The 10,550-nt window shown below is 36.1% G+C and overlaps 1 long non-coding RNA gene across 1 annotated transcript in view; it reads right to left on the bottom strand.

The window, feature by feature from the left end:
• Nucleotides 1-9,579, bottom strand: part of LOC128248310 (uncharacterized) — a 44,251-nt gene extending 34,672 nt beyond the window's left edge. The window contains exon 1 of the long non-coding RNA XR_008264543.2: nucleotides 9,443-9,579. This is a non-coding gene — a long non-coding RNA (uncharacterized LOC128248310). The remainder of the gene's footprint in view (nucleotides 1-9,442) is intronic.
• Nucleotides 9,580-10,550: the final 971 nt, after the last annotated feature.

Genomic DNA, 10,550 nt, shown 5'->3' with positions numbered 1-10,550 from the left:
CTGTAAAGTGGTTGGCACTTGGAAGGGCTTCCAGTTGTAAAAGCTATTCCAAAGCCGGGTTCAGTCCAACTGCATGATATCTTCTCTTCTGCTATAGCCTCGGGCTGACCAGAGCCTTGTGAGTGGATTTGGTAGACGGAAACTGAAAGAAGCTCATCATGTATATATATATATATATATGTGTGTGTGTGTGTGTGTGTGTGTGTGTGTGTGTGTGTATACATGTATGTATATATGTATTTGTGTGTCTGTGTTTGTTATGTTATCCCACCATTGCTTGACAACCGGTGCAGGTGTGTTTATGGTGTAGGTGTGTAACTCAGCGGTTCAGCAAAACAGACTGATAGAATAAGTACTGGGCTTACAAAGAATAAGTCCTAGCATCATTGTGTTTGACTAGAGGTGGTGCTCCAGCATAGCCGCAGTCAAATGACTGAAACAAATAGATAGATAGATAGATAGATAGATAGATATAGTGATAGATCCCCATAAACAGACTGACAGACAGATAGCTTGCTAGCTAGCTAGATGGATGGATGGATGGATGGATGAATGGATGGATGGATGAATGGATGGACAGACAGATAGACAGATATAGTGATAGATCCCCATAGACAGATTGACAGATAGCTTGCTAGCTAAATAGATAAATAGATAGATAGATAGATAGATAGAGAGAGAGAGAGAGAGAGAGAGAGAGAGAGAGAGAGAGAGAGAGAGAGAGAGAGAGAGAGAGAGAGAGAAACAGACAGACAGATAGATCAGCATGGACAGATTGACAGACAGATAGACAGATAGACAGGTAAGTGGAGAGATAGAAATCTTATTTAATATTTCTCAAGTTAATGACTAGTAGTTTATTTTCACAGTGATGTATAATTGGCTTAAGGCAGGTTTACAATTATAATTAATTAACTCAACAACGTATTTTAAAAGCAATAAAGTAATGTAAACTATAACAAATATTTTTAAAAGCTGTATTAATTATCTTTGTCATTAACTGTGGGTAAGTTCTTATTTGTCCATTGGAAACATAGATGTTGTGTAATATAAACATGGCTGTTATTCTACTGAAGAGGAAGTGTGATATTCATGATTTTCCCATGAGCATTATCAATGTAAGTGAAAACGGTTCATCATCATCATCATCATCATCATCATCATTACCACCGTTATCACCACTGCTACCGCCACCTCCACTGCCAACAACAACAACACCATCACCACCACCACCACCACCACTACCATTTTTATCATGATCACAATCATCATCACCATCCATCCTCCTTCCCTCCTCCTCATCATCATCATCACTATCAACATCATCAACACTATGATCACCATCACCATCATCAACACCATCAGCAACACATCATCACCATCACCACCATCATTACCACCACCATCATCATCATTATTCTCATCATCATCATCACCACCACCACCATCATCAGTGTTATTCACATCACCATCATCCTCCTGATCAGCTTCATTGCTGTTGTCATTGTCATTTTAACATCCACTTTACCAAATTCCATGCTTGCACAGGGGAAACAAGAATTCATTGGGGCAGATTTTCTATAACTGGATATCTTTCTTATTGTCAACCCTCACCTGTGTAATAGCTTCCCCATGGCCAGAGAAGTTTCCATAGAAGATAGAAAATGAGTGATACCACCTGTATAGCATTTACACCTACCATGCAATGACAAAACAAGCAGGCACAAACTCATACATACATACATACATACATACATACATACATACATACATACATACATACATGCATGCATGGTGTCATTTGTATTTGCATTGTGCCAATTTTGGACATTCGCTAACGATGTGCCATACCGTTTCACCCCTCTCAACACACATTCTGCATTTGTCACTATCAGTGGTGTTGTCTATTCTGCACTTCATTTAATTGGTCCTTAATGCTTGTTCCTGAGCTGCGCATATGAGGGCTTCTGTCTCTATCTCCAGATCACTCCTCCTCATCCATAGCCACCGGTCCTCTGTATCTGTCTTGGCGTTTGCATTTCTTGCAAACTGACCATACATTTCTTTTTCCTTCCATGCTTTTTCTTTTTATTTGTCCATTCCTTGTTTAAATTTTTCTTTAGAGTTACACAATTTTCAATTTTGATGATGCCAACCTTCTTCATGTGTTTCAGCAGTGGCTCCACAGCATCTTTTATATACCACCCTAGGATGTTTTCCCCTGCTACGATACAGTCCTGGCAACTGATCAAACCTCTCCCATCCTTTCTTCTGGACAAGTACTGCCTACCAGTGTCACTCTTAAGATGGAAGGCTTCATGTATTGTTAAATTTTTCTAGTTTTGGTATCCATTTTCTTCATTTCTCTCTGTTGCCATTTTATAATTCCTGCTCCATACTGAAGTAATGCTATCACCCACATATTAACTGCTTGGATTTTTTTCCATCCAGTCAGTTTTGAACGCAATACCAACCTCAGTCTTCAGAAATACTCCATCCTCAGTTGCTCTTTCATTTCATTTTCCATTATCTCATTGCACTCTAGTACACCAAGATATTTGTATCCTTCCATTTCAGTTTGCTTAATCAAATCTCTATTCGGTATTATTATTATTATTATTATTATTATTATTATTATTATTATTATTATTATTATTATTATTATCAAGGCGGTGAACTGACAGGTGAAATGCCTAGCGATATTTTGTCTGCTGCTACATTCTGAGTTCAAATTCTGTCAAGGTCAACTTTGCCTTTCATCCTTTTGGGGGTCAATAAATTAAGTACCAGTTGCCTACTGGGGTTGATCTAATCGACTGCCCCCCCCCCCCTCCCCCCAAAAATTTAGGCCTGTGCCTAGAGTAGAAAAGAATGCCAAAGAAATTTTAATACGAGAGAAATATTGGGACCTCACCAGAGAGTTGACGAGTTTGTGGAAGACAAAGATGGCTATTGTTTCTATGATAATTGGTGCACTTGGCACAATACCCAAAATGCTACCTAAGAGACTGCATGGTATTGGAATTTAGACTCACATTGTCACCTGCAGAAAAGTGCCATCCTGTATTCTGCAAGAATCCTAAGAAAAATTCTTGAGATTTAAGGAAAGTTATTGTCAAGAAACATCAAGGAAACATCCCTTCTAATTAATATCGCATGTTATAGCTTTATCAAACTTTTATTTAATTTTATATTGATATATTCTAAAAACTGTTGCTATTAACATTACTAATTTGTAAAACCATAACAAGATAAGCAACAAAAACAAAATGGAAGGATTATGGATAAAAGATGTTAGCAAAGCTTCAGCATGGCCACAACCTTAGGGATGAAGCATAAAAGAATAAAAGAATAAATGGATACAGTTACAGCTGTTAAGTGAGGTACAAAAGAATTTACTTTTAGGCTTAACTACATTGTTTTCCATCAGATTTTTGACACCCTTTATGGTATCTAAAGTAAAAAACTGTCATACACATCTAAGTTCAAATTGAATGTGATAAATAATGCAAAAGATCAAGGAAAATGAGCAGCAAAAGGGTATTCTGGCCTCCACTAATGGAGAAAATAATTCATTCTTGACGCAATCATGAAGAAGAATTGAAAATAATTTAAGGTGATAAAAGTAATTTCTGAAGGAAGAAAAGCAAAATTGCAGGATCTTGAAAATTAGTTTTATGATTGGGTTGCAGATCAAAGAAAGCAAGGAGCTTTTGTTTCTATGAGTCTGATCGTTTTTAAAGCAAAGAAGATTGCAGGTTATAATAATTTGAAAGATTTTAGATGTCATACATCAGGGTGTTATCACTTTTTGAAATGCAAAAGCTTTTGCAAAAGAAAACAGCAACATATCTTCAGGTGTACAGATGGATGACAAATGCATGGAAAATGAAATAATGGTAAAGGGATTTTTTTTTTTAAATGTGACAACAATAATGCAATGGATTGTGTTAAGGATGACATTCTCTTCATAAACGGTAGAACATATCTTTGTTCAGCTTGTTTACTTGTTTCAGTTATTAGACTGTGGCCATGCTGGGGCACCACCCTGAAGAATTTCTAGTCAAATGAATCAACCCTGGTACTTGCTTTTTTTTTTTTAAGGTGGTAATTATTATATCAGCTCCCTTTTGATAAACTGATAAGTTACAGGGGTGTAAACAACCTAAGACTGAGACACATACACACATGCACACACACACATGTATGTATGTATGTTTGTGTGTGTGTATATATATATATATATATATATATATATATATATATATATATATGGCGTTAGGAAGGGCATCCAGCCATAGTAACCATGCCAAATCAGACTGGAGTCTGGTGCAGCCTTTCAACTTGCCAGCCCTGGTCAAACCACCAACCCATACCAGCATGGACAACAAACGTTAAATGATGATAATGATGATAAATACATACACACATCAGTTTTCTTTCAGTTTCTGTCAACTAGACCGACTCACAGGACTTTGGTCAGTCCATGGCTATAATAGAAGACACTTGCCTAAGGTGCCTTGCAGAGGGACTGAACTCAGGACCATTTCATTGGGAAGAAAGCTTCTTCCCACACAACCATCCCTGCACCTATATAGAAAAGAACTTCCCAATTCTTTCCAAAAATAATGATGTCATGAGGATTTTAAAACTAAATAAGCTTATATCTGGATGAAGAATTTTCTCTTATTTCAAGGTTTTGTACTCTCTTGTGTCTGAAACAATGTACTTTATTGAGAACAGATTGAATTTTTATTCAAATTCTAGGTGCAGACGTGGCTTTGTGGTTAAGAAACTTGCTTTGCAATCACTTAGTTTTAGGTTCAGTCCCACTTCATTGCACCTTGAGCAAGTGACTTCCACTATAGCTGTGGGCCGACCAAAGTATTGCTAGTGGATTTGGTAGATGGAAACTGAAAGAATCCTGTTGCATATATATATATATATGTATATATATATATATATATATATATCTATTTATGTGTGTCTCTTTTTCTACCCACCATCATCACTTGACAACCGATGCTAGAGTGTTTACGTAACTGTAACTTAGCTGTTTGGCTAAATAGACCGATAGAATAAGTACTAGGCTTACAAAGAATAAGTCCTGGGTTCGATTTCTTCGACGAAAATCCTTTATGGCGGTGCTCCAGCATGGCCTCAGTCAAATGACTGAAACAAGTAAAAGAAAGAAAGAATACATGCACACACACAGCTATATGAACTATGCGAAAGCAGTCATCGAAGCTTAGTACAGACATATGGCTAGCCAACTGCTATCATACTATCTAACCCATGATAGCATGAAAGACATGTTAAATATATATATGTATGCATATATATATATATATATATATATATATATATATATATATATATATATATATATATAGACACCCTTATAATCGTTACAATTTATTTAAATCTAAAATTATACATTTAAATTATTTATTAATTTTTATAATGTGAATATTTGATATTGATATTTAATAGACATGCCCTTTGCATTTTACAATGCAAGAATCCTTGTTACTGATCAGATGATGAATATTCTCTTGGGAAATTTATTGCCAAGTTTCATACAGTAATCTTAAAAGATCTAGCTTTGAAGATGCTTTCTTGTTCTTTTTATGAAGTGTCCTGTCCATTATGCCCCAGAGCTATTCAGTAGGGTCCATATCTGGAGACTGGCTTGGCCATGGAAGCTTTTTAATGCCATTCTCATCCAACAAATCTTGGGTCATTTTAGCCATGTGACAAAGAGCCCCATCTTCCATAAATAAAGAATCTTCTTTAATCATTTCACCACTGGAGAAGATTGGAAGGAGTCCTTTCTACAATATGGTCACACATTTATCTGAATTTATGTTTCCCTCACACTCCACCAGCTCTGACTATTGCTCCAAATTGCTCCCCAGACCATCACAGAATAGCTGCCATGTTTCATTGTTGGTTGCAATCTTTTCATGTCAAATTCTTGATCACAGAGTCTCCAGACCCACACTTGATCGCTGTCAGAAAATACAGCAAATCTGGACTCATTGGAGAATGTGACAGTGTCCCAAAATGTTAGTGGCCTCTCCACCATCTCACTGGCCCCAGTCTTTTCTCCGCTTGACATTGGCTGGTCAAAGAAGTGGCTTCCTTCTTGCTGCTCTGTCATAGTGACCCAAATTAATGCAGATACCTGACAAGTGTTCTGGGACTGACATCAACGTACTCTGCTATGTCAGATGCCTTGCAACGAGGATTGTCCTCCACACTTCTCTTAACAAAGAGAAGGGTCTTGTCAGAGAGCCCTGGTCAAACTGAGCAAGGTGATGTGGACTCTATCCCCTCTCTGGTGAATTGCACAATCACTTTGTTAACTGTAGAAAGTGGGATCCCAAGGTTTTCTGCAATTTTACACTGACTATGTCCACCTTCAGATTGATCCACAATATGGCCTCTTTGAAATTCAGACAGTTCCAAGGCTTCTATTGTATGTGACATGAGTAAACAGTCACATATAGAACCTGAAACATCAAAATGTCAATTAATAAAAAATATAAACCTTTATAAGCTATAATAAACACAAAACAATGTTTTATGGGGTGTCTATTTACTTCTGACATGTTTGTATATATGTAAATATTGTACAGATAAATATCATGTTAGAATGGTCACATGATGACAGACAGTGAATTTAACTTATCAAAATCTTTCATAGAAAATAGTAATCCGATAGATGAAGTCAATAATACCAAATTCTCCAAAAAATATTCTAGCAAAATGAATTTAATGTATATTGACATTATAGTCAGTTAACTTCTACACGACAAGCACACACATGCACACACACACATACACACACAATCACACGCATGCATACAATCACATACACACACCCACACTCACACACAAACACACACATACACACACTCACACATACACATGCATATATATGAGTTGAGATCTGTAGACTGACATTTTTATTAGTTAGTCTAAGGTCACTGAGCAGCACCAACAGTTTAATTTTATTAGCTTGTCTCAGACAATGATAAAAGAGAAAGAGAAGGAAGACTGGCAGTCATAGCTTCTAGCGAGTGAAGGTCAGACTGTTTGTATTTTGCATGTGTTTAAGAGTATCGGTGTCCCTGACATGTAAGCAGTTCTGTTAATGTGGGATGCAGCTGTGCTTTGATTAGGTTCAGTAACTGCTTAAATCTTTTGTAGTTTCTGTCTCTGAAGGGGAAACCTAGCATTTGGAATGCAGTTCTAGATACATTATAAATAACTTGTTACTATGAAAGAACATCAGAGATTGGGAGGAATAAACGATGTAAAGTTTGTAGCGTAAAACTGTGGAGTTCTATTGTGTAGCTGAGTGTATTTTTGTGTTATTAAAAAAGATAAGGTTTTCATATCTTCACTGGAAACTGTTTTCAACTTACCTGTTGATAGAAATAGTACATGAGTGTATAAGATGTCTTGCTTACATGTTGAAAGGATATTAATAATGACAGAAAGATAATGTCAGATATACAGAGGAAGTTTGTTGTTAGGTTATGACAGTGAGAGACTTGTTAATATGCAGAAAGAAATCGGGAAGTGTGAAGCCAAGCAAGAACCAGATCTGAGAAATACCAGAACTGATAGAATCAAGGTAGCTTTTTTGATAGCTTAGTCAGATGACCAAGGACACGCCATGATATTTTTTCAGGGACTTTCTTTAATTCCTTAATCTGGTTTTTGGATACCTTTAACAGGATCCACTCTGCTGCTAACATTCAGGTTCTGATAAGGGCACCCAAGAACTAATGTGTCATATTAAACTATATCTAGGAGCTTAGTAATCATCATCATCATCATCGTTTAATGTCCGCTTTCCATGCTGGCATGGGTTGGACGATTTGACTGAGGACTGGCGAACCAGATGGCTGCACCAGGCTCCAATCTGATCTGGCAGAGTTTCTACAGCTGGATGCCCTTCCTAACGCCAACCACTCCGAGAGTGTAGTGGGTGCTTTTACGTGCCACTGGCACGAGGGCCAGTCAGGCGGTACTGGCAAGTCCTGGGGCCAATTTGCTTAGCCCTTTGAGGCAGTGCCCCAGCACGACCAGAATCCTATGATTGAAACAAGTAAAAGATAAATGATAAGGTACTTCTTGTTGTTGTTTGTTCCTTCTCAAGCCATGCCTGGCTCATAAGGGCTCGTTTCCTGGTTTCATTGGCGTATAGGTTCCCTCACTGGATGGGACATCGGTCCATCACAGATGAGCTGCAAGATGCAGGAGGAAAGAGTGAGAGTAAGTTGTGGCAAAAGAGTCAGCAGAAGTTTGCCATTACCTTCTGCCGGAGCCACAGAGAGCTTTGGCGTTTCACTCATAAACACACGCATCACCTGGTCTGAGATTCGAACCCACAATCCCTCGACCACGAGTCTGCTGCTCTAATCACTAGGCCATGTGCCTCCACAAGGCACTTCTTAAGGAAAGTAAAATATAAAATATAGACTGGACATCATTGTAGGTTATTGACAGAAGTCGAGAGATTTGTATCACAGAGAAGAATAGAATAGCATATGTTTTGCAGTGGGAAGGTCAAGGTTGGACTGTAATTTATGGAGATTGGTACACAAGGGGGAAGCAACTGCTACAATGTAGTCTTATGTTCAAATATCTGAAAGATTTGGGTTGGTGAGGCTCTAATTATAAAGAAATGTATTGATTTGCCATTGTATGATTAGTGTATGTTTGATGTTTAAAACTGTGCACCAATAAAATATATCACCAAATGAACAGGAAATAAGTGTTATATTATTAGAATATTATCTAGTAATCAGAAAAGCTTGATATTTAATATACATCAATACATGTTAGGTGGTGTCAAATATTTCGTTGTTATAAGCGTAACTTAACTAAAATCAATTGTATATCTCTTCTGTTTGCAAAGAAAATCTCTGCTGAACACCTAATTTATATTCTAATTATTTGAATAATGTACAAACTTAAGAATTTTAGTGTGGTTGTTCTTTATCAATTGAGAAGTCATTTAATTATATTTCCATCAATATAACCTTGAGAGGTTCGCTTTGATTGCACTTAGTCTATGTGTGAATTTCTATAGGGAGGAATAATGCTTAAGAAACAACAATAAATAACCATTCATATTTCCATTTAATAAAAATAAATAAATATTTATTGATCCACGTATGTTTTAGATATTTTAGAAGGAAGTTGGTAGGTCTTATTTCCGATATGTTTATATTTTGTCCTTTCACAAAGAATCTAATTGACAAAAAAGAAAAACCACAAAAGGAATTAGTTCTTCATTTTACACTGCATATTTATTTCTTTGTAGTGTTACATAACAACAATAACAATACATTTGTAACAAGTATATATTCAATTCAAGAAATCCACTTTAAACAACAAGAAACAAAAAGCTATTAATACATACCGTGTTCAATTTATTTGCATTTCTTTATGCATTTACTGCCATATCAGAAAAATACTCTGTTAAAAAACACATTGCTATTTAGCGACAAAAAACTCCTCTTTTGATTAATATAATAAACCACAATGACAGCATTGGGAGTTTTCTGCAATGTGTCAAATATTTCAACACAATAACAAAAACAATCTGAAAAAGCACTCAATGACCAGTAACATATTGACATAGAGGTTTATCTCTGTTTTACATATATGTATACATGTACATATGTGTATATATATATATATATATATATATATATATATATATATATATATATATATATACAACTAAAATTTGGTCTGTTTATAATTATACCATATGTTACATATGTGTGCATGTGTATATATGTATGTGTGTGTGTGTGTATATATATATATATATATATATATATATATATATATATATATATATATATATATATATACATATATACATATATACATATATAGTAATGGACTCTCCTGTCATTAGACGACGTATGAGGGTTCGACAATTTCTTACCAAACAATTTGTTTATAGTGATCAAATGTTTGTGTACACATAAACTCACTCACTCCATCAGATCAACATTACCTGTACAGATGCAACAGGTACCATATGTCAGATGTCGAAATGATTGCAGAGCAACATGAAAATGAAGTGCTTTGCTCAAGAACACAACGCAACGCCCAGTCTAGGAGTCGAACCCACAATCTCGCAATTGTGAGTGCAACACCTTAACCACTAAGCCATGCACCTTCACACACACACACGCGCACACACACACACACACACACACACACACACACACACACACACACACACATATATATATATATATATATATATATATATACAACCTCTCTAAAAAATATAAATCTGAAAGAAGACACACACTCTAAGATACAGAGCAGTACATATTAAATTTGATATGTATATATATATATATGTGTGTGTGTGTGTGTGTGTGTGTGTGTGTGTGTGTGTGTGTGTTAGGTTGCACTTTTCAGATGTATTATAGGAGCACTAATCAGAATAACAAAAGGACACACAGACAACAATAGATCCAAATGAAGGGGCAAAAGAGTAAATT

Source organism: Octopus bimaculoides, chromosome 7, assembly GCF_046866305.1.
Source record: "Octopus bimaculoides isolate indiv1 chromosome 7, ASM4686630v1, whole genome shotgun sequence".
NCBI lineage: Eukaryota > Metazoa > Mollusca > Cephalopoda > Octopoda > Octopodidae > Octopus > Octopus bimaculoides.
This window is presented reverse-complemented; position numbering and strand designations above follow the sequence as displayed.